The 26,656-nt window shown below is 38.3% G+C and overlaps 1 protein-coding gene across 3 annotated transcripts in view; it reads right to left on the bottom strand.

The window, feature by feature from the left end:
* NELL1 (neural EGFL like 1) overlaps nt 1-26,656 on the bottom strand; it is an 881,356-nt gene that overhangs the window by 278,507 nt on the left and 576,193 nt on the right. The gene's annotated exons all lie outside the window — the stretch shown is intronic.

Here is a 26,656-nt window from a genome sequence, read left to right as displayed (position 1 = left end):
GGGAAAGAGGAGGGCCAAGCAATGTCCTCTCCAGCGAAACCAGTCGTCTTGCTTCTTCAAATGCCCGGAGCTCTGCCTGACTCAGTGCTTTCCCTTCCCTGTTCCTGCTACTTGCACGAGATGTTCACGTCTCTCAGGCATCATTCAGGGATAAGCTCAGATGCCGCCTCAGAAAAGCCTTCCCTGATTAGCTCAAGCAACCCACATCCTCAGTCCTTCAACCACCAGTTGCTCTCAGTTACAGTACCCTTGTTTTGTTTTGTTTTCTTTCTTCCTCCCTTAGAACTTGACATGATTTTCATTATTTGTGTTTTCAGGCTCACTGCCTAATTTCCCTTCTGGCAAATGAAAGTCCTATGATATCAGGGTCATATTACAGGACATGGAAATTATGTGAAGTTTAAATTGCAGTGTCCATAAGTAAAGTCTTATTAGAACACAGTCACATTTATTGTCTGTGGCTCCCATTGCTTTAAAATGACAGCGTTGAATACTTGTAACAGAGACCACGTGGCCCACAAAACCTACAATATTTACTATCTCTCTCTCTCTCTCTCTCTCTCTCTCTCACACACACACACACACACAGACGCATAGAGCTGACCCTGGCCTAGAGCAGTGTATGACTTATTACAGGTGACCAAGCTGTATAAATCCGAGGGACCTTTTAAAAGGAAAAAAATACCCAACAGTGAAGTCTTCCAGGACCCAGGCACAGGCAACATCTGACCAGGAATACTTTTCCCCGCGAAAAGCCAGTTAAGTACAAGTTTCTGCCTAGGCCCTCAGAAGTCTTCCAGGTTCTTTATTCTTCTCTGAACGCATTGTGCTTCCATAAGGAGCAGAATTCCAAGTCTGCGTTCTCATCAAGGGTTCTAACTGAGCTACACACAGAGAAAAGCTAAATGAGCAACACTGAAGATGTTTGGAAAAATTAAACACGGATTTCTTAATAAACCTGAAAATAGCTTAATAAAGCTGAAAATAGGCTCCTGGAATCCCAAGGCATGTTTATTTCTGTTTAAACAGATGACTTTGCATAGACTGTTATCAGCTCAGCAGGGATCCTGAGAGGAGTACTTTCCTCCTCCTGGGCATTTTAAGCTCCTTTCCAATGAAATTCAGCTGGATTCTACAAAAAGCATCTGTCAATCTGGAGGAAAACAATAACCACGGCCGAGTAATGCTAATACCCTCAGCTGCCCATTTCTGGAGCCTCTAAACAGACACGAAATAGGCTCGCTGGAGAAGATCAAGAGCTTGACAATCTTTTCTGTAGAAATGTGGCTTCTTGGAAAAAGAAGATGAAAATATCGGGTGGAAGAGTGATGAGGTTATTCTCACTGGAAATGCTGTTGTGGTGGTTCGTTTATTTACCTGAACCGGAGGAGTGTGGTGAATGTTCGAGCCGTGGGCATGCCTTTTGCTACCGTGACAGAGAAGCGGTATGTGCAACTACGACAGGCCCCAGGCAGAGCCTAGCCTACAGGCAGCTTCTCAGGGCCAACAGGGGAGTAGATGATGCCACTGCCATTAGAATGAAAGATGACTGAGGACGGCAAGAGATACAATGTCAAACGAAATGCGAGGCCATTTCCAGAAGGAGTGAGAAATCAAAATGGTATCGGAGCAGGGAGTTCACTCTGGAGCCGATCACCAAGGAAGGAAAGATGACATGTTTCTAGAGATCTAGTTCACTGTCAAGGAGGCATTTGAGAGAGATGAAGGAGACAAGGAGGGTGCTGGAAAAAACAAAATGATGAACCGTGCTCACAGGGATACTGACAGAAACACATGAAAAAAAACCAGAAAGCCTCTGAAGAGCAGCATTGGGCTGAGAAGGAGCTTAAGAAAAATAATAAATCTTCCTAATCACAAGAATTAGAGTCAACTACGATGAGACGTCTAATCAGGTTCACTAATCGATGTAAAGAGTTCATTCCAACAAAATCACTTCACAGAAAAATCAGATGCTCCCCTTAAACCTTGAAAATCTTACCTTTTAGATAAACATCATTAGGGCAAGGTTTTGTAGGTAAAATGAGTTCAACAGTAATTACATGCAAAATAAGAAAGGATGGGAGTTAAGAGTAAAAGCTGTGAGTATCAGGTAATGGGCAAATAAGTGGCTTATGATGGTATTAAGAGCTCTCCCAGTCAGGGTCCTCCCCTTCTGTCTCCTACTTCTCCTTTGTTTTTCTTTCTCTCTCTCTCTCTCTCTCTCCCCCATAGAGGCACAGCTTACTCTGGGAAGATCTCTGATTTCTCCTCTTCTGTGCTCTCATGGCGCCTTGCTTATACCTCTATTCCAATGCTTATCACACTCCATTTCGTACCTCAGAGATACTGCAGGTTCGGTTCCAGACCACCACAATAAAGCAAAAATTGCAATAAAGCGAGTCACACAAATGTTTTGGTTTCTCAGTGCATATAAAATTTATGTTTACACCATACTGTAGTTTATGAGGCATACCATAGCATTATGTCTAAAAACACAAGGTACATACCTTGATTCAAAAAAAAATTATTGCTAAAAAATGCTGACCACCATCTGATCTGTCAGCAAGTCGTAATCTTTCTGCAATCATAACATCAAAGATCACTGATCACAGATCACCGTAACAAATATACTAATAAAAACGTTTGAAATGTTGCAAGAATTTTACCAAAACGATACAGAGACACGAAGTGAACAAATGCTGTTGGAAAAATGGTGTCAACAGACTTGCTTGATGTGGGGTTGCCACTAAATTTCAAGTTGTTAAAAACACAATAAAGTGATGAACAATAAAACAAGGTATGACTGTAATTCCTGGATGATTGTTGATTCCCTCAGCCCTGAGGGATCCTCGAGAGAAAGGACATTGACAGGCAAGCTGCACCCTCAGTGGTTTGCACAGCACCCAGCTCAAAGCAAGTGTTCAATGGAGGACAAACAACACTGAGGAACAAGTGAATAAGTAAAAGAACAGATGGATGAAGTTACTGTGCAACAAGTACCTTGCTGCTGGCAAGAATAAAATTGGCATCCAAATAACCTAATTCCATCACAACATGAATACCTTGAAAAGGATCAATCCCAGAGACTTTTCTTACCGTGGAGTACATGCGTTATTCATAAACCAGGCTTTCCAACATCTTTTTCTGGTATTTGGCATACAGTTGATTTGTGACACCACGCTTTTTCACAGAAAGTACATCTTTTATCAGTCTGAAAAATCAAACCTAGATGAAGTACCCTAGGTATGGCTCCAGCCACAGCCTTAAATAGTTAAATATTATTTCATTTGAAATTCCTTTGCATTTCTTTCCACAATACTACTAATATTTCCAGAAATCTCGACTTCTTCCTTTGCTATTATAGATTTCTGCACAATAACTTCAAAATCTATTTTCTTTCATTTTTCTCATTTCCCATGTTCCATTTAGGAGATAAGGTAAATGCCTAAATAGGAAGCAACTCCAAATATAAGGAAAATGATTCCTTTTTATCAGTGATAAGATCTAAAAAAGAAAACAGGAGGAAAAAATATTCTGGGCAAAGTTGAATAACTCTGAGGGACATATTAATGAGATAACTATCTATGCATACTATTTGATTTATGGATTCAGTTATTACATATAGTTGTTTTGAATGCATTATTTAATAGGTGATATTAAATAATAGATTAATTTAGAATTATTACTTTTTCCTTTACCACGACATTGAAATAATTTCACTTAATCTCTTCCCATGAATCTTGACCTCAAGGTCTTCCCCAACCCAGAGTCATTTTTCAAGTTCTCTAAAGTTTTCCAAACCTATCATCAACCCATCTGTCTAAGTAGTTTGAGATAAAGCACTTTTTGAATCTGTATTTGATGCTTTCATTGGAGATCTCAAGCAAAGTCACAAGAATCCAATTGTATAATATTAGGATTTATTTCCCCATTTGTCTAGTAGGTAAATATATGTGATCTCCATGGTGTGACCAAAACCTGAAATTTGTCATTAAGTGATTTTTAAAAGGCACATATATAATGACACTCAATACTTGCAATTATGACAATATGCTCCCAGGAATAATGACTCATTTTTTGTTGAGGGATTTTTTTTTTTTGCCTCCTTTAAAAATTTATTCTACAGAAAATTTCTATAAAAGCCCCAAACTGGCATAGCTAATGTCCTTTTATTCCCTACTCCAAATACTCTGCCATTCAAAATCAAAGAACTGACAGAGCACCTGTTAATATAAGAACATTATAAGGATTTGAACTTAAGGGAATTCTTTTGTTCTGAGGGATAAAAAAGGGGGAAATACCTTGTATTTGAACATACACAATATTTTCTTTCTCCCTCGTGGCAACAACCATTCATTTACATCTATTTGGCATGAACTAAATTTGGCATTAGCTCTAGCAAACCAGATGCTTAAGCAGATGAAAGCCCAGACTAGTGTCTTTCTCAGTAGACACTGTTTTTACTCAGGCTGTGTTGGTTTTTAAGCATTTGCAAAACTGGTGACAAGGTATTCCAATTTTTAACTTGCTTTGTGAAGTTGAGGCATTTTTGTTTTCCATTTTCAATGTGTCTCTTTTCTCTTTTCCTTGCATTTCTTAGAGCAATCACAAATGCAATATATGTAGCTTCCCATGTCATCAGCATAAGCAAATTCATTTCGACGTGAAGACTTTACCGCATTGAGTCCCAAGGTTATTCAAGTTGTCAGACAAACTCCAAGAACCAAGTGTCCCCCTTCAAAACATCTCTAGCTCTGTAACAGCTTCCCGCAGATATTTTACATATTCCCAGCTGAGCCCCCAGTAATACTGTCAGTTTCTTGCAACCTCTGTAATGATCCAGAACTGGATAAATTTATTCAAAATTCTCCTCTTTGCAAAATTCAGCATTTCTTTTCCACTTCCTATCATTATTTTATTCTCTTGTTTCAACAGCACATCATTTCTTGTCCAGGTTTTGTCTTTTTTTATCTGCCATTACTACAAAGAAGCAATTCGACTATTTGATTTACCATGTTCAACATGTGATACTTGATTCTGGCACTATTCTCCTGATTATCTAGATATTCTACCTTTCTCATCCTGGGCTATCTAGACCACCCAAAATGAGGGGGAGCAGTTTAGTAACAGTGGTTAGACACTGGTGCCACTGGCTGGATTTTAATCCTGGCTCCACTATTTACAATCTGATTGACCTTGAGCAAGTCAGTTACCTTTTCTGTGCTTCGGTTTCTTTGTCAATATAATTGGCTCATATGAGGATTAAATGAGTTAATATATGTAAACCATCTAGGACAGTACCTAACACAATATTAAGGGTTCAAAAAACTTTAGCAATAACTTTTCCTATAGATTACATTAGGAGATAGCTGTGGTATCATGAACAGAGATCTGTTGCTGAAACCTAATCCACTTTCACATAAGAGTATGAGAAATTCACCATGTACAAACCCTCATGACCCTTTAAACACCTGGGTTCTAGAGCCACAGTGCCAGAACTGGAACTCAGGCTTCACCGCCTGTTAATTGTGTGACCTTAGACCAATTTTTTTAACCTCTACATGCTTCAGTTTTCTCATCTATAAAACTGGGAATACAATAATAATCATGTGAGAATTAAATAAAATTCGCATCTAATATGAGAATTAAATAAAATTTTTCATGCAAAGCATGAAGAATTATGCATGGCACATAAGAAACAAAAAATTTATTAGCTAAAATCATTATTATCTTCAATCCAATTTGGTATGTATTTAATTAGTACCTACTACATACAATGCACTATGTTGAGAAATACAAGATCCAGAACATGGGCTAAAATATCCCGATCCTCAAGAAGCATATAATTTATTAAGGCTCAAGTCAAGTAGATAAAAAAATTAATACAAGGCAAAATGTGAAATGAATGAGCTCAAAAGTCCAATAAAAGGGTTTTGTGTATTCAGAGAGGATAAGGGGAATATATCTGGATGGGGGTAATCAGAAACCTTCTCGTAAAGCAAGTACTTTTGGAACCTTGAATAATGGGTAGACTTGTAACAGGCAGAGAGACTCAACTGGGAAATTCCTTAATGAGAAGACTTACATTACATAGAAGGAAAAGATACAGTTGTACTTAGGTAAATGAAGGTATTTTTATTGCCTGGAGCATTATCTAGGAAAATTGGAACCTCTAAGAGTGGAAAGACAGTGTGAGCTAAAATTATGGAGGGTTTTGAATACATTACAAATTGAGGGAACAGAGTAATGGCAATCTAAACACTGCTTTAAGGAGATTTTTCTGACGCCAATGTTGAAAATGAACTAGAATGAAGGAAAAGGTGAAGAACCCAGTTCTCCTTTTGTGTTCCTTAACTGTGATTTAAGTGGCTTACAGTAAAACAAAATATATGAAATTAATAGAGCAAAATACATTAAAATCAAGTAATAGAATGACAAGAGAAAATTTCAGAGAGGAAAAAATTGCTGAAGCCGTTTTCCTGTGCCCGCTAGTAGCCAAGGCAATGAGGGAAACTTTCAATTGACTAAATACCTCACATTATCTAGTAGAAGAGGGGCACAAATTCACGGTGAAAAACTCAGGTTTTCCTGGTCCTTAGAGGAGTCTTCCCTGTTGACCTTTTAAACAGATTCATTGTTTTCCCCAAAATTCATAGATGTCCCCTAACAAGATTTTGAATACCAGAAAGCTGAAATAAGAATGTTAAAACATCCTTCTAGAAAACCAAATCTATGAAGATGGTGGTGAGGAAAGATATTTACAGAATGATACCGTTTAGCTGTCCAACTTTGTATTGATATTTATTGATAGCAGAATTTAGCTTTAAACAAAGCAGAATAAACTGACAATCCTAAGATAAAAATCATGTAACAATAATACAGAAATCTTCTCAAGAAACAGAGGCAGCCTGCCAACTACCCGTTTTATGGCCTTGAGGGCTTTAGTGCTCGCTAGAGAGAAGCAATCTTGTAAAGGTTCATATGCTGGAGCCAAACAGGAGAATTTTGCAGTAGATTAGTTCTTCCAACCCTCCACTCCTACCTGGGAATTCAGTCCATTCTTTTCTTCCTTCCTTTGACCTTCCTTCCTATCCTCCTTCCATTAATATTTAGAATGAGCATACGCTAAGAGCTTGTCCCTGTCCTAGGTGCTGATGCTATAGTGATCAATGACTCAATTGCCCCTGTTGCCAAGGAACACACTGTATAGTAAGGTTGATGGGAAGGAAAGCATGTAATGACAACTGGAGAGAAAAACACTACATAGGATACACAGAGGACTCTGGGGGAACTGGGAGTTCCTCCCTTCAATCTCAGCAGGGAATGGAAAGAGCTAGTCAAGGAAGGCCTCCCAAGGGTGGTGACAATTACATCTAGTCCTCTAGATGACAAGGAGATCATCTCCTGAAGGGGAGAAGAAGTAAGACCAAATACAAAGGCCTACACTAGAAAGAATACATGGCTCTTTTTTTTCTTTTTTTTTTTTTTTTTGAATACATGGCTCTTTGACCAAGAGCTCTGCTTGCACTCTCTTGTGCCACTTTGTGTTGTTATTGGGATGGGGAGAGTGGGTAGAAATGGTGAACCTGGAGAAGGAAGCAGAGATCAGAATGTGGAAGGTCTTTCATGCTGTGCTCAGTTGACTTTCTTTCAAGGCCAAAGGAAAGCTGTTCAACGAGAAGTGTTAGGTAAGGAAGTGACATGATCCTATTTCCCTTTTAGAAAGTTCAGGCTGAGTGCACTGTAGAAATAGATTTAAGTGGGCTAAACTATAGGCAGGACACAGGTAGAGAAGGAACAGAGATTGGAAAGTCACCAAAAATGAGAAAGACTAATGAGAAAGGAGGGGTAAGTGAGAAAGAAGAGAGATGGCTGGATTCAAGAAATAAAAAGGAGAGAGATAAGGGGACTTGATGAATAAGCAGATATGGTTTGCTACCCTAGTTGAAAGTCAGTTACAAACCCATAATAGAATAATAGGTAAAGTAACTTATCCAGTAAATTCCAAAGACAGTAATGAATTAATAGCATTTCCCAGTTCTCCTCAGAACTAGCTTTTAGAATGGTATATAATGGATACTAATGAAAACAATAATTTATAAACTACACCAAGCACTAACCATTGGACTGGCACAGTGCTACCAGCTTTACGTGTATTTTCTTGCTCTAATTTCCCAACAACGCTATGAGGTAGGTACAGTTATTATCTCATGTTACATATAAGAAAAGTTGGGCAGTGTCACCCATATCATTCATTTTTTGGTTGATTCAATAAACATATTACTTATTTTGTATGTACCAGTCATTATGTTAGGGGATACAGAGGACAAGGAAAAAGAATACACGGTATTTGCCCTAGAGATGTTCATAGCTAAGTGGGAACACCAAATACTGATAAATGGAAAATTCCACTGTGGTGTATTAGGTGCCATCACAGCAGTCTGGCCCAAAAACTATGAGAAGATTTTGGAAACAGTCATCTTTAACAAAGAGGGGAAACTTCAGCTCAAATGTACCTATCAGCATAAATTCCCATTGTCAGATAAAAGCCAATAGTTGGGCTACTGTCTGTCAGTTGGGCTGGCTGTGCGGTGAGTAAATTTCCCTAGCCATGAGAGAAAGGGGTACAGAGTGGGGAGAGTGGGTTAAGGTAGTACGGGTTCATGTAGCATTGGAGGTAGGGGAACTTCAAGCCAAAAATCCATACCTTCTCCACTCATCAAGCCACACCTCTGGTTCCAGGTCTATATCTGCCCAGAGGAAAGCACCATACAGGTCAGTGGCAGCCATGGCCAATGACATGTTTAGTGTCCAGTAAAAGGAATACCATCATTATTTTATAATTATAATTAAATTATTATAATTAAATTATTTTATAACTTATAAAATAATTTATAATTATAATTTATAATTTTATAATTTTATAATTGACTTCTCCCTGCTTGCCTTATTCTTCAAGAAAGTCTTCTAGATAGGGTTGAAGGTAGTCATTTCCTCCTCAAATTAAATCCCCTCAAACTAGCGTTTGGTTTTCCAAACCCTGAGCCCTGACGTTATACATAACGAGGATAGGTGAGATTAAGGTAATATAAGACAGAGCCTTTTGGAAACCATAAGGACTTTTTCAGGTCTCAGTCCAATGTCTTTAACTTATGGCCCAAGAACCATGGTAGGATCCAAGGCTTATGGCTGAGACACAGAGGTTTCCAAAATATTATTAAGGATTTACTATTTTTCTCAATCTCCCTTCTATCTGCAAGCTATTCCTGCCGATAAAACTACTGTAAATTTTTAGAGTCATTGCTTTTATTTCCTACTTGAGTAATAAATATTTCCCAGCACTAATAAAATTATCGTTTTTGTTTGTTTCTCCCACCTATGACCTTAGAATTACTGTAAATAAAATATATTATAATAAAATGACAGTAAACATTCAAACGAGCTCAGTGTTTTTCATTTTCTTATGTACGCTCTCTCTTTGAAAGAGAGATTAAAGGAAAGTAAACCATGGAAGATCGTAAAGCAGTGAGCATGGAGTTTACAGTCCATGGTTCTATTTGTATAGCAAAGAGTCATGGGCCAAGTGCCTGTTAACTGGGTATATAATGTCTAGACTCTTGAGATTAGAGGCTCAAGGAAGGAATTCAAGAACCCCCTTTGCAGGAGTGCTGCGGTACTCAGAGATGCCCACGTGTGAAAAATTACACCGGCAAAAATTCCTTCCTCACGTAAACAAGACCAGGGGAAAAGACAGGATATCTAGGAGGGAGTGGAAGCATTCTGAACTAGCTCAGCTTTACGGTACCTTATTTATTATTAAAATGACAATGTATATTTTGTAGGCAAATTTTATTGCACCAATTAACTCATTAACAACCTCTAGAGAGAAGCCAGACTCCTTTGCAGGCTGGTTTGCACAATTTTAATGACCCAGATAAGAGAAAATCAGTGTGCCAGGTTCTGGAAAAGGCCCAGGACTCTACGAACAACTTGGATTTATTCACTGCATCATCTCATAGAAAAGTGTGAATTGTGGATTAAAATAGAGAATAATTCCTCAATACATAGATGACAAAATAGGTATGGCTAATTTAAACCAGCAATGTTTATGGCATTTATGGCATTCAAATTTAATAGAAAAAAAATCAGACTTGATTCCCTCCCCCTACCTCTTCTGAGTTGGAACAGGAGCTAGTTTATTCTAGAGTCCACATTAGCCAAGCTGGCTGGGCTTTCTGACTGGGTAGAGTAAAGTAAAGAGTGGGACAGGAAGGAATTTGAAGGCTAGCTCAGCCTCTAAGGCACTGACTGTTTAATTGGCAACACTGATGTCATCTATGATATTCTGAATGACATCCGATGTGGTACCCTGGCCTCCAATGTCTGGAGTTTGGATGTCTTTGTTCTCCATGGATGCCAAGACTGCAATACGAATGGAGGTGGCATAGGAATGGAACTTGAGGTAATCCAGAATGATACAACTTGCCAGCAGCATGGCAGTAGGGTTGGCCACATTTTTATTGGTTACAGTTTTGCCTGATTGCCTTGAGGCCATTTCAAACACCGCATATATGTGGCCTAGTGCCTTGGCACTAGGCACAAGGCCTGCTCCCCCAACCAACTCTGTGCAGACGTTATTGACAATGTTACCATAAAGACTGGGCATCACCATGACATCAAACTGCTGGGGCCAGGATACCAGCTGCATGGTGGTGTTATCCACAACCATGCCCTCAAAAATGAGCTGAGGATAGCAGGATGCCACCTCCCTACAGCACTGGAGGAAGAGACCATCTCCCAGTTTCATGATGTTGGCCTTATGCACAGCCGTCACTTTTTCGCACCCCATCTGCTGGGCCAGCTGGAAAGCATATTCAGCAACATGCAAAGGCTTGGCCTTAGGAATGATCTTTAAGACTCTCTATCACTCCTTTCATACTCTCATGCTCCAGGTTGCTGTATTCACCCTCTGTGCTTTCCCGAGCAGCTGAGATGTCCATGTCTTGTGCCTAGTTTCCACACCTACTAGACTCTTAAAACGAATGATGCTGACATAGAGATCTAGAGTACTGCGAAACACACTGTTTTGTGATTTGTGAGATGGTGGTAGGTTGTAGTCAGTTTCAAAGCTGCCCTTCAAGGCCACGTGGTTTTGATGGGCGGCCACGATGGCACTGTGAACTTCGTCATCTTCACTAGAAGTGGAGGTAATCTGCACCTCCTCAAAGTCCACGGGCACACACAAGTCTGAACACATTCTTGATGTGCAGCATAAGTTCAGGTCCAATGCCATCCCCAGGAATCACAGTCACAATGTGCCACCCACCATACTTAGCTGGTGGAGGAATGTTGTGCTTAAAAGAGAAGCTCCTCAGTGAGGCCTCATGGCCAAGGAAAATCTCCCAAGAGTGGCCTAGAATAATTGGTGGGAACATGGCCTTCACAGAGCACCTGGCAGCTGTCAGCATCTTCAGTGCCGTGATCCATAAGTAGAGATTTAATTTATGTAAAAATACGTGCTTTTCCTCTTGGCTTGAACTGGCTTCTTTCGGTGGAATTCTAGATCCAAAATTCTTGCCTCGGTCACTGTTGTCTCTCCTTCCTTGTACTCTATTTTGGACAGACATTCTACTGCAGTGAGAGACAGAGTACTAGTCACAAGGAGATGTGTTATAGAGTAGAAAATACACTTTGGAATTGGACAATTCATTAAGCGCATTCCATGTACCTATATGACATACTTAAAAATAGACTTCATATTTTATAACACTTTTAGGTTCACAGAAAAATTGAATGGCAGGTATAGAGATTTCCCATACAAAGATTTCCTTGCCTCAAAACTATATATCAGCCCTTCTGTTTATTTTTTTTTCGCAGAAAGCTAGCTATTAAGCAAGTACCAGCACACCATTGTTAATACCTTCTCCCAAGTAATATGTTTCCTTCACTGGGATTAGCACTTCCTGTCAGGTCTGTCAGAAATTTAAATCTTTTTCTAATAAGTTCAAACAATTTATTATTCTCCATTAATTATATTAGGAAACAATCCAAGGGCCTATTTATAACTTCAATTACAGTTGTTTTAATTAATTAAAGCTATTGATGGGATCTGAAATTTGTTTTGGTAACAATTTAGTTCTTGATTACAGAAAACTTTCTATTGATATTATTTATCTTTATTACATTTGTTTTATATAGTCCATCAACTTCTACCCATTTTTCTCAGTCATTTAATAATTAACCTTGAAAGTAATGCCAAAAAAAAAAAGATTTCCTTGCCTCTACAAAGGCACAGTCTCCCCAGCTATCAAGATCCTACACAGAGTGGTACATTTGTTACAAGTGATGACACTACAGTGACGCCTCATTATCACCTAAAATCCACTGTTTAAATTAGGGTTCACTCTTCATGTTGCAAATTCTGAGTTTAGAGAGAAATGTATGACATATATCATCTAGTAGATTCATATAGAGTAGTTTCATAGCCCTAAAAATCCTCTCCGCTTTGTCTCTTCATGCCTCCCTCTCTGCAACCACTGGTAACCACCTATCTCCTTAGAGTCTCCAGAGTTGTGCATTTCCCAGAAGGTTGTATAATTGGAATCATACACTCTGTAGCCTTTTCAGATTGGCTTCTTTGACTTAGTAATATGCATCAGAGTTTCCTCCATGTTTTTTCATGGCTCTGGAATGCATTTCTTTTTTGCATTGAATAAAATTCCATTGTCTAGATGTACCACGGTTTACCTCTTCACCTACTGAAGCACACCTTGGTTGTTCCCAGGTTTTGTGAATGATGAACAAAGCTACTATAAACATCCATGTGCGACTTTTGTGTGGACATATGTTTTCAGCTCATGAGGGTGAATAGCAAGGAGCAGAGTTGCTGAATCGTATGGTAAAAGTATGCTCAGTTTTGTCAGAAACTGCTAAACTGTCTTCCAAAATGGCTGTACCATTTTGCATTCCCACCAGCAATAATGAGAATTCCTGTTGCTTTCCTGCTGTTCCATATCCTTGCCAGCATTGGTGTTGTCAGTGTTCCAGATTTTGGCCATTCTAACAGGTTTGTAGTGGTATCTCGTTGTTTTAATTTTCATTTCTCTGATGACATATGATGTGTAACATCTTTTCATATGCTTATTTGCCATCTGTATATCTTATTTGATGAGATATCTGTTAAGGTTTTTGCCAATTTTTAAAATCAAGTTATTTGTTTTCTTACTGTTGAGTTTTAAGGGTTCTTTGTACTTTAGATAGCAGTTCTTTATCAGATGTGCCTTTTAAAAATAATTTCTCCCAATCTGTGGCTTGTCTTCTCATTCTCTTGACAAAGTCTTTTTGCAGAGCAGAAGTTTGTAATTTTAGTGAAGTCTAGTTTATTATTTCTTTCATCGATCCGGTCTTTCATGTTGTATCTAAAAAGTCATCACCATACCCAAGGTCATCTATAGCAGATTTTCTCCTAGAAGTTTTGTAGTGTTTTATCGTACATAGAAGTCTATGGTCCATTTTAAGTTAATTTTGGTGAAGTGTTTGAGGCCTGTGCCTAGATTAATTTTTTTGCATATGTTGATGTCCAGTTTTTCCAACACCATTTGTTGAAAAGTCTCTCTTTATTCCATTGTGCTGCATTTGCTCCTTTGCCAAAGATCAATTAACTATTTACATGGGTCTGTTTCTGGGCTACTATCTTCCATTGGTTTATTCATCTGTTCTTTTGCCAATACCACAGTGTCTTGATGATTGCTTCACAGTAAGTCTTGAAGTCAAAAACTGTCAGTCCTCCAGCTTTGTTCTCCTTCAATGCTGTGTTGGCTATTCTGGGTCTTTGGCTTCTACATACAAGCTTTGGAATCAGTTTATCAATATCTACAAAATAACTTTCTGGTATTTTGATTACGTTTGCATCGAATCTTGGAAAGAGTTGATATCTTGGAAACTTAATAATATTAAGTTTTCCCGTCCACCAATATGGAATGTCTCTCTATTTAGTACTTGTTTAATTTCATTCATCAGAGTTTCATAGTTTTCCTCATACAGATCTTATATATATGTTGCTAACGTTTATACCTAAGTATTTCATCTTGGAAATGTTAATGTAAATGATACTGTGCTTTTAATTGAAAACTGGTGCGTAAGAAAGCAATTGACTTTTGTGTATTAACCTAGTAACCTGCAATCTTGCTGTAATCACTTATTAGTTCCAGGAGGTTTTTCTGTTGATTCCTTCAGGGTTTCTACATTGATGATATTGTCATCTGAAAATGAAGACAGTTTTATTTCTTCCTTTTCAATCTGTATACTTTTAATTTCCTTTTCTTGTCCTATAGTATTCGCTAGAAATTCCAGGGTAATACCGCAAAGGAGTGGTAAAAGGGGACATCCTTGCCTTGTACCTGATATTACTGGAAAAGCTTTAGTGTTTCTCATCATGAAGTATGATGTTAGTTGTAGATTATTTGTAGGTATTCTTTATCAAGTTGATGCAGTTTTTCCTCTGCTTCTAGTTTACCGAGAGCTTTGTATAATGAATGGGTGTTGAATTTTGTCAAATGTTTTTTTGCATCTATTGATAGGATCAAGTGATTTTTCTTTTTTAGCCTGTTGAAGTGATGGATTACATTAATTGGTTTTTGAATGTTGAAACAGCCCGCATAACTGGGATAAATATCACTTGATTATGGTGTATAAGTCTTTTTTATACATTGTTGGATTCAATTTGCTAATATTTTGTTAAGAAGTTTTGTACCTATGTTCATGAGAGATACTGGTCTGTAGTTTTCTTTTCCTGTAATGCCTTTGTCTGCTTTTGTTACCAGGGTAATGTTGGTTTCATAGACTAAGTTATAAAGTATTCCTTTTGCTTGTGTCTTCTGAAATATATTACAGGGAACTGGTATAATTTCTTCCCCAAGGGTGTGGAAGAATTCACCAGTGAATACAACTGGGCCTGGGGATTTCCATTTTGGAAGGTTATTAATCATTGAGTCAGTTTTAAAAATATATATAGGCCTCTTCAGATTGTCTGTTTCTTCTTGTGTGAATTTTGTCAAGGAATTAGTCCATTTCACCTAGGTTATCAAATTTGTGAGTGGAAAGTTGTTCATAGTATTCTTTTATTATCATTTTAATGCCCATAGGATCTATAGTGATGTCCCTCTTTTCAGACAGTAGTAATTTATGTCCTTTTTTTTCTTTTTTCTTTTTTGTTAGCTTGACTAGAGGCTTATCAATTTTATTGAAGTTTTCAGAGAATCAGCTTTTGGTTTCATTGATTTTTCTCTATTGATTTTTTTTCTTTTCAATTTCATTGATTTCTGCTCAAATTCTTAATATTTCTTTCCTCTGCTTACTTTGGATTTAATTTGCTCTTCTTTTTCTAGTTTCCAAAGGTGAAAGCTTATTGATTTTAAATCTTTCTTCCTTTCCACTATATGCATTTATTACTATGTATCTCCCCCTAAGCACTGTTTTCACCACATCCCATGAATTTTGTTGTGTTTTCATTTTCATTTTGTTCAAAATATTTTAAAAATTTCTTTTGCGATTTCTTCTTTGACCCATATGTTATTTAGAAATGTGTTGTTTAGTCTCCACATTTAATTGGGGATTTTTTCAGCTATCTTTCTATTACTGGTTTCTAGTTTAATTCCATTGTGGTCTGAGTGCAGACATTGTATGATTTCAATTTTTTTGGATTTGTTAAGGTGTGTTCTATGGCCCAGAATGTGGTCTTGGTGAATGTTCTATGTGAACTTGAGAAGACTGTGTATTATGCTGTGGTTGGGTAAAGGAATCTACAAATGTCAATTATACCCAGTTTACGATGACATTGTTGAGTTCAACTATGTCTTTACTGATTTTCTGCCTGCTGGAGTTTGTTCCTTTTATTGTTAACTTTTTAAGAAACTGCTAAACACTTCCCCAAAATGGTTATACCATTTATATCCCTACCAATGTAAGAGAATTACAGCTTCACATCTTCATCAATACTTGGTATTATTGTACTTCTATTTTAGCCATTCAAATAGGTTTTGGTGGTAGTATCTCACTATGTTTTTGATTTGTGTTTTCCTTCTCACTATGATATGGAGTGTCTTTTAATATATTCTCCCAGATCAGAGCTACAAGCATTAACATCTGATATTTCTAGAAATCAATCACTCAACCCTGGAAGGCAGGCAAACTCTTAGATTCCCAAAGCTATACCAGTTATGCACTTTAACTGAAAATTAAGCATATCTTTAATTTTAAACCAGCCACATCCCATTCTCACTTAATTTTCGGGCACCACCACCCCTGATGCAGGTTAGCGGTTGTTTCGGGAGGTCAGTGACTTATTTACGAAGACTTCCAAAGGCTGTCAAAATTCAAGAAGATGAAGATGCAGACTTAATAGTGGCTACCACTATGTAACACTTGCCACATTTAAGGTACTGTGCTGAATATTTTATATACATCGTCATAATCCGCCAAGGTAGGCATTATACTTCCCATTTTACAGATGAAGAAACTGGCGAACACAGGTTCTACAAATTCATATATTGGGAAGGCACAGAGAATGGCAACAGGTGAGGTGAATATTTCTAGGGGTCCTAGAGGCCTAGGCCAGTTTCTCATACTTGATCACCCTAGGATCTCATTGAAATGCAGGCACTAATTCAGTAGCTCTAGTGAGGGAGGGGAGCAGAGCCATCATTTTCAAGGTGCTCCCTAGTCATACAGATTCTACTGGCCTCTTATCACACTTTGAGTAGCAAAGGGCCTGTATTTACATCCTCACAAGGTCCGGGCAAGTCGGGGCCAGCATGTGGTGTACTTAGAGGCTGCTGGGAATAAAGGAAAGAAGCAGTACTGCTCCTTTCTAAAAACTGATATAAAATGGCCATAGAGTAGGAGCCAGCTGGGTACCTGCTTGTTACTTAATACGGCACGTAATATGGATAACAGCTGTCCACCACCAGTGCCTGAGGCTAGAGCAGATGATAATACCAGGAGAGAATGCTGGCAGAAAAATAAACAGACCCAACTACACAATTTTGTTTCAACCAATGGGCCACCCTTACATACACCCCAGTCTTCTTCCTAACCCTGGAAAGGACATAAATCTTTGAAAGGTATGGATAAAGAAGGAAGGAAGCCCTGAGACTGGGAGTAGAAACTGGATACTGATTGAGATTTTAATAGCCAGATTGACCTATAAACATCCCCAGATATTAGAAAAAGTTCTTAGCCTCAATGGGACAAAATTATGATAGGTATATTACAACATGCAGATATAAGAACAACAAGAGTGCCATGGTTTCACATATTTGAGTGGTAAGAGTTAAACTAAGTCTATTTTAAGTGTGACGCTGAGACAGTAAATGGGTTTAAGTAAGGGAGAGATATAATACAAGTTGCATTTAAAAAATGATCCTCTGGGAAGCAATTTGCAGAATAAATAATAAGGTGACTATTCTGGTGGCAAGGAGGCCAATTAACAGGCAATCACTGTGGTTCTCAAAAAGTGATCCCCAAACCAGCGGAATCAGGACCACCCTGAACTGCTAAGAAACGTAATCTCTTGTAACTATCCCTAGACATACTGAACACGGAAGTCTGCAGTTGGGAACCCAACAATTTGTGTTTTAATGCTTCTGACGCATGCTGAAATTTGAGAACCACTGGGCTATGAAATGCTTCCAACAGGAAATGATGAGCAGTTGTACTAAGATGAAGGCAGTGAGGAAGGAGAGAAATACTTTCAGAGATATTTAGGAGATAAACAGGACTAGGCTATTGACCTGGGAGACATGGAATATTATTCTTAATGTTCTTAATGAACTGGGTGACTGATAATATAATCGATGAAAATGATGTACAACACTGAAAAAAGAGCAGTTGGGTTGGGGAAATAGGATAGAAAACGAGTTCAGTTTCAGACATGATGTGTTTGGGGAGCTGTAAGACATCCACATAAAGATGCCTGGTGGGTGGCTTAATAAATAAGTCTGCAGCTCCAGAGAAAGGATTGTGGGTGATGACAGAAATTCAGGAGTCATCAACTTACGGGAGAAAGTTAACCACACAAAAGTATATGAAATAGCCTCAAGCAGAGGTTTTCAACTTTGCTTCTGCCATGACAGATGATGAATGGCATTCACATGAGACATGTTCCCAGGAGTATACTAAGATTGTAATGAAAACCAAACACACACACACATGTATGAACAAAAGTAGTTGGCCAAATAAAGCACGGAATTCCCAAATTGTTTTTATAGGTCATATTTACAAAAGCATTTTACCTGCAAATGATTAGTAAAGCCATCTATTTACTGATCTCAAACATGTAAAGTTATCTATTTACTAATCTCAAACATGACTTCTTTTTGAGGAAAAAATATATATATGGCTAATCTAATATAAAAGTTACATAAAAGTATATTTTAAAGATCAAATTCAGACCTCTACAGTTAATATTTAAAAAGTAAGCATGTACTAACAAAGAAAAATAATTCATATTTTATGGTTAAAAAGTATAGCACATAATATTTATGTTTATTCATGATGTTAATATAAATGGTATTACTGCACATGTCCTTTGGATAATCACACTACCTTTGATTGGGAAACTGTAACTAGAGCCTCCTTCTCATTTCTGTGCTATGCAGATAAAGATGCATGCTTTCTTCACCTCTCTTCCTTTTTCAAAAAGTATCCATGGGTAAAATCAAGGAAACAAATACAAGTATAAATCCACAGTTTACAATTATAGTATTTCAAAATTGCTCTATCAATGTCACATCAATAACCACAGTTCCTGGGTATTTTCAGCAAACATAAGATAGGCTATGAATTATGAGCAATTCACTTCCAGCCAACTCTGATTCCACTTTTCCCCACACCAACAAGCCCACACCATTGAAATGCAAATGAGTGAATATGACATCCTTATAATGGTAACTTTGAGGTGAGTCTAATTATTAAAAATGTAAATCATTCACAGGAGCTTGTAACTCAACACTTATGAATAAGTGAGTGGTTTTGACATATGTCATAACTGATTGTGACACTGTAATGTGTCATATGTCACCAAGGTCAAGAAGTACTAGGCGAGGGCTCCCCTGGTGGCGCAGTGGTTGAGAGTCCGCCTGCCGATGCAGGGGACACGGGTTCGTGCCCCAGTCTGGGAAGATCCCACATGCCGCAGAGCGGCTGGGCCCATGAGCCATGGCCGCTGAGCCTGAGCATCCAGAGCCTGCGCTCCGCAACGGGAGAGGCCCGTGTACTGCAAAAATAAATAAATAAATAAAAAATAACAGTGAGATCATTTTAAGAGACCTGGAATAAAAAAAAAAAAAAAAAAAAAAAAAAAAAAGAAGTACCCGGCTAGAAAGATGACTGTAGACAAAGCACAGAAAAATTATGAAGACAAAACTGGGGACCATCAGTCTTCGAACCATGAGAGGAATAGAGATGAAGTGATCTGGGAGGCAGGAGGAGAAGAGAGAGAAAAGGATGTCATAGAAGCCAAGAGAAGTGTGGCACTCAAGGAATGAACTGTCAGCAGTATCAACATCCTTTGAGAGGTTAAGTAAAATTAGAAGAATGATGGGGTCACTGACCACAACCATGAGACTGTATAGATTAGTGATTGTGAGCACTGGCTCAAAAGCCAAACTGTCTGCCACATATAACCTCTGTAACCTTTGCAATTTTCATAACTTCTTTTGGAACTTATATTCTAGTGGGAGTAGACAGCAAAAAATACATGAATGATAGATGGACAGATAAATGAATACAGAGATAGATAAATATATAAACGAGCAAGAAACAAACACACAAGTGGATCTTTTAATGTCAGAAGAGAGAAATGCTATGTAACAAATATAAAACCTGTTGCCTTCAAGGAGCTTGCATTCTAGGCAGAGTTAAATGGAATGAATATAGGTGGAATACAAACTGGCAGTGGATGGTAAATGATTCCTGAGTGACCCAGCTGGGAAGTGGAAATGCACAGGATGGATTGACCATGTATATGGGTAGGGACGGTGAGGGAAAGTGTTTCAGATACATCTGAGAGAAGGGCTAGCAGCAGATAAGTACAGAGGGAAGGAGAGGATTTCTGAAGTGGAGGCAAAATTGAAAGGCCTGTAGGGTACACTAAGCATTGCCATTCACCTGAAAGGAAAGGTTTATGTAGGAAAACAGTGGTAGACAAATGGAGAAAGTACGCTGGGGTCAGAGGGTGTAGAACCTTGAATGGCAAATCTAAAAAATTTATGAGACCTTGAAGGAAGGAGAGAAACATTCAGGATTTTTGAAATCAAAATAAAAGGTTTTGAAAGATACCCCTTTAAAAAGGAAAACATGCACTTAAAAAAAGAGACAGTAAATTTTCAAGGCACAAGACCATTTATATCAAAGCTTTGCCTTAATGAAAGCAGAATTTTAAAATACACACCCACTCCCACCTACCTGCACATACACTTTTAGAAAACTCTTAATATCCATTTCATGTTGTCCTATAGAACCAACTGATTATGAACATTGTTTTAACAATAATTTTCTAAAAAAGATCAATGCACAGAGACATAATTTGCTCCATTTTCTCTGTTGCACAATTAATGCAATTTCTCACCTGTCATTGCATCGCTATTCAGTAACCAATGAAGAGCTGACAGATGCATAGTTCTCACAGAGGACTGTGGAGAGCCAGATTTAAAGTAATCCAGAGATGTCCTCCTTGTTTTCCAAAAGGGGATACATATTGTACAATACTGAGTTGGCTGTAGAAGCCCTTGTTTGAGGAAGAGCTACACTCATTCTTACACTAAGAAGAGCTTTTCAGATACAGTTTTCATTTAGTAAAGGAAAAACTCCCACCCTGCCAAAAGGATATTGAGGTAGGGGTGGGGAGTCACATTATTCTTTTCTGGGGTGAGAAGCAGGTTGGCTTTTGAATGAAACAGTAAAGTTTAGAGTCAAGTCATAAAACTGACGCTTAAGCAGCAACTTTGGCCTTTCTGGAAAGGCAGGTGAAGACTCAAGATTACAGGTTAATTGGAAACAGCTTTTTATCTTCCCTTCTAACTCAACTTTACAGCCACATGAACAATTCTATTAAATACTTTTGCTATTACCTAAGGCATTAACTGTGCCATTCAATTCTCTCTGCTGGTCTGGGAGGATTGTTGTCTTCCAAGAACTATTCACGAGTATAATCATTATATTGTTCTTGAAGGCTCTGTATTTCAGAGGTTTCCCTTTGAACCAGGATCTGGCAAGAGAATCTCTTTGTGTTAATAATGACTAGGTGCATGAGTTAACAAAGTCCTCTCTGTTACACCTATCTCAGTTTTTAGTTCAAAACATACACACACACACAGTCCACAACTGTTGACACAAGCTCAGGTAAACATGCACTGTGGGTTTTCTTAAAAATTCCCAATTAGCCTGAAATCATAGTCTCTATAAAGCACACTTCATACTTGTTAACCCAGCGTGACCTAGCGACCCAAATTTTGCAATCAGGTTATTATAATAACTACAGAATCTGGAAATTAGAGGGGACTTTCTGAAGCCAGCTATTTCAGCCAGCTGGTTTATCCCCTATCAACATTACAAAGTAGGTGTGATTACACTAATCTAAAAAACCTTCTCCAAAGGATTCCCTCCAGTCTCCCCATCCCTGGCCTGCAAATGTTCTCCCTTCATTCAAGATGGAAAATGGCCTCTACTGGGCACCATATCCAAGGCTGTGTGTTTGGTAGCACTTTATCTCCATCTGAAAAATGAAGAGGTAGGTGTTTTACCTACCTACCTAGGAGGTAGGTGTTTTATTTTCATTTTACAAATAGACATAGTGATATGCCAAGAGGATAAGCAACTCCTATTAAGTTAGCAGAAGATTCAAACTCAAGTCTCTTCCCCCTAAGCTTGTGCTCTTTCCCCTGCATCATGCTGCTTTTGCTCTCCTGTGCTTCTACATGTCTCCATGTGCAACCTTCCCCCTCCCACTCGTACCCCTGAGAAGGGAAGGAAGACTCTCACACAAAAACCAAATCACCATGGTAGACATTCAGGCATCTAACAGATAAACTGATGATTATGCAAAACTAAAACTATCCACAAAGAAATTTCCAAGTAAAGATGGTTAAATGCATGTACTTGCTTCTGCTCCTTCCTGAAATCCCATTTCCTTTCTATTTCAATTTTTATTTTTTGTTTTTAAATTGTAAAACTACAAGGGCAATGAGAATGACAGAGAAGACAAGACAGTTTTGTAAACTGAAAAGCAGATGAAGGAGTGATGACTGACTTTTCAGATGTGATAAAACTGAATCCTAAGCACTCAGAGAGAAAAGCCAAGAAACCATTTGTTTTGCAACACAGAACCCCAAAGCCTCAGGAACTGGCAACAACAGATACCCCTGAGAGTGGCAGGTAAAGGTGCGTGGACAGTCTATTTAAGAAACAAACGCCCAGATCATCTTCCTTATTCTGCTCAGTTACATGACTGCCCCCAGCCACCACCGAGCAGAAGAAGGGACATATATGTTCTGCTCTGGGGAACACTATGCACAACTAAATGCAAGTTCCATGCTGAATTTAGGGGAAATAAGTGAAAGTTTATACAGCAAACAGAGTGCTGAAAGGTGGACTTAGATTCCCTGGATAAAAGTTTTGAAGAGTAATTTCTAAGAAAACCAACCAACTAAATATAAAGTATTTAAAGATACTGACAATCGACTGATTCTCAAGAGAATGGACCAGACCATCCTATACTGAATTTCACTGTCAACCATCACATCTCCATTTGCACAGAACTTGCAATTCATGTGTTATTATCCATATGTTAAGTGAGTGAAGAGCCAGGTTCAAACATGTGGAAAAGCTTCTGACATAAAAGACAGAAGCCAAAGCAAATCAGTAGACAGAAGCAATGAGGAGGATACAGGGACTCCATTAAGAGAACATTTCTGATACTCATATCAGATAAAATAGACTTTAAAATAAAGAATTTACAAGAGACAAGGAAGGACACTACATAATGATCAAGGGATCAATCCAAGAAGAAGATATAACAATTATAAATATATATGCACCCAACATAGGAGCACCTCAATACATAAGGCAACTGCTAACAGCTATAAAGGAGGAAATCGACAGTAACACAATAAGAGTGGGGGACTTTAACACCTCACTTACACCAATGGACAGATCATCCAAAATGAAAATAAATAAGGAAACAGAAGCTTTAAATGACACAATAGACCAGACAGATTTAATTGATATTTATAGGACATTCCATCTAAAAACAGCAGATTACACTTTCTTCTCAAGCGGGCATGGAACATTCTCCAGGATGGATCACATCTTGGGTCACAAATCAAGCCTCAGTAAATTTAAGAAAATTGAAATCCTATAAAGCATCTTTTCTGACGACAACGCTATGAGATTAGAAATGAATTACAGGGAAAATAACGTAAAAAACACAAACACATGGAGGCTAAACAATACGTTACTAAATAACCAAGAGATCACTGAAAAAATCAAAGAGGAAATCAAAAAATACCTAGAGACAAATGACAATGAAAACACGATGATCCAAAACCTATGGGATGCAGCAAAAGCAGTTCTAAGAGGGAAGTTTATACCTACACAAGCCTACCTCAAGAAACAAGAAAAATCTCAAATAAACAATCTAACGTTACACCTAAAGGAACTAGAGAAAGAAGAACAAACAAAACCCAAAGTTGGCAGAAGGAAAGAAATCATAAAGATCAGAGCAGAAATAAATGAGATAGAAACAAAGAAAACAATAGCAAAGATCAATAAAACTAAAAGATGGTTCTTTGAGAAGATAAACAAAATTGATAAACCATTAGCCAGACTCATCAAGAAAAAGAAGGAGAGGACTCAAATCAATAAACTTAGAAATGAAAAAGGAGAAGTTACAACAGACACTGCAGAAAAACAGAGCATTCTAAGAGACTAAAACAGTCAACTCTATGCCAATAAAATGGACAACCTGGAAGAAATGGACAAATTCTTAGAAAAGTATAACCTTCCAAGACTGAACCAGGAAGAAACAGAAAATATGAACAGACCAATCACAAGTAATGAAATTGAAACTGTGATTAAAAATCTTCCAGCAGGGCTTCCCTGGTGGCACAGTGGTTGGGAGTCCGCCTGCCGATGCAGGGGACACGGGTTCGTGCCCCAGTCTGGGAGGACCCCACATGCCGCGGAGCACCTGGGCCCACGAGCCATGGCCGCTGAGACTGCGCGTCCGGAGCATGTGCGTCCAGAGCCTGTGCTCCGCGACGGGAGAGGCCGCAACAGTGAGAGGCCCGCGTACCACAAAAAAAAAAAAAAAAAAATCTTCCAGCAAACAAAAGTCCAGGACCAGATGGTTTCACAAGTGAATTCTATCAAACATTTAGAGAAGAGCTAACACCCATCCTTCTCAAACTCTTCTGAAAAACTACAGAGGAAGGAACACTTCCAAACTCATTCTATTAGCCACCATCACCCTGATGCCAAAAGCAGACAAAGATACTACAGAAAAAGAAAATTACAGACCAATATCACTGATGAATATAGGTGCAAAAATCCTCAACAAAATACTAGCAAACAGAATCCAACAACACATTAAAAGGATCATACACCATGATCAAGTGGGATTTATCCCAGGGATGCAAGGATTCTTCAATATACACAAATCAATCAATGTGATACACCATATTAACAAACTGAAGAATAAAAACCATATGATCATCTCAACAGATGCAGGAAAAATTTTTGACAAAATTCAACACCCATTTATGACAAAAACTCTCCAGAAAGTGGGCATAGAGGAAACCTCAGTGTAATAAAGGCCAGATATGACAAACCCACAGCAAACATCATTGTCAATGGTGAAAAACTGAAAGCATTTCCTCTAAGATCAGGAATGAGACAAGGATGTCCACCCTCACCACTATTATTCAGCATAGTTTTGGAAATCCTAGCCACAGCAATCAGAGAAGAAAAAGAAATAAAAGGAATACAAATTGGAAAAGAAGAAGTAAAACTGTCACTGTTTGCTGATGACATGATACTATACATAGAAAATCCTAAAAATGCCACCAGAAAACTACTAGAGCTAATCAATGAATTTGGTAACGTTGCAGGATGCAAAATTAATGCACAGAAATCTCTTGCATTCCTATACACTAATGATGAAAAGTCTGAAAAAGAAATTATGGAAACACTCCCATTTACCACTGCAACAAAAAGAATTAAAGTACCTAGGAATAAACCTACCTAGGGAGACAAAAGACCTGTATGCAGAAAACTATAAGACACTGATGAAAGAAATTAAAGATGATAGCAACAGATGGAGAGATATACCATATTCTTGGATTGGAAAAATCAATATTGTGAAAATGATTTTACTTCTCAAAGCAATCTACAGATTCAGCGCAATCCCTATCAAATTATTTTTTACGGAACTAGTACAAATCATCTTAAAATTGGTATGGAGACACAAAAGACCCCAAATAGCCAAAGCAGTCTTGAGGAAAAAAAACGGAGCTGGAGGAATCAGACTCCCTGACTTCAGACTATACTACAAAGCTACAGTAATCAAGAGAATATGGTACTGGCACAAAAACAGAAACATAGATCATTGGAACAAGATAGAAAACCCAGAGATAAACTCACTCACCTATGGTCAACGAATCTATGACAAAGGAGGCAAAGATATACAATGGAGAAAAGACAGTCTCTTCAATAAGTGGTGCTGGGAAAACTGGACAGCTACATGTAAAAGAATGAACTTAGAACACTCCCTAACACCATACACAAAAATAAACTCAAAGTGGATTTGAGACCTAATTGTAAGACCAGACACTATCAAACTCTTAGAGGAAAACACAGGAAGAACACTGTATGACATAAATCACAGTGAGATCTTTTTTGATCCACCTTCTAGAGTAATGGAAATAAAAACAAAAATAAACAAATGGGACCTAATGAAACTTCAAAGCTTTTGCACAGCAAAGGAAACCGTAAACAAGATGAAAAGACAACCCTCAGAATGGGAGAAAATATTTGCAAATGAATCAACGGACAAAGGATTAATATCCAAAATATATAAACAGCTCATGCAGCTCAATATTAAAGAAACAAACAACCCAATCCAAAAATGGGCAGAAGACCTAAATAGACATTTCTCCAAAGAAGACATACAGATGGCCAAGAAGCACATGAAAAGCTGCTCAACATCACGAATTATTAGAGAAATGCAAATCAAAACTACCATGACGTATCACCTCACACCAGTTAGAATGGGCATCATCAGAAAATCTACAAACAACAAATGCTGGAGAGGGTGTGGAGAAAAGGAAACCCTCTTGCACTGTTGGGGGGAATGTAAATTGGTACAGCTACTATGGAGAACAGTATGGAGGTTCCTTGAAAAACTAAAAATAGGGCTTCCCTGGTGGCGCAGTGGTTGAGAGTCTGTCTGCCAATGAAGGGGACACAGGTTCGTGCCCCAGTCTGGGAAGATCCCACATGCCACGGAGCGGCTGGGCCCGTGAGCCATGGCCACTGAGCCTGTGCGTCTGGAGCCTGTGCCCCGCAACGGGAGAGGCCACAACAGTGAGAGGCCAGTGTACCG

Source organism: Lipotes vexillifer, unplaced genomic scaffold, assembly GCF_000442215.2.
Source record: "Lipotes vexillifer unplaced genomic scaffold, Lipotes_vexillifer_v1.1 scaffold505, whole genome shotgun sequence".
NCBI lineage: Eukaryota > Metazoa > Chordata > Mammalia > Artiodactyla > Lipotidae > Lipotes > Lipotes vexillifer.
The sequence above is the reverse complement of the archived record's forward strand: the minus strand, read 5'-3'. Positions and strand labels throughout refer to the sequence as shown.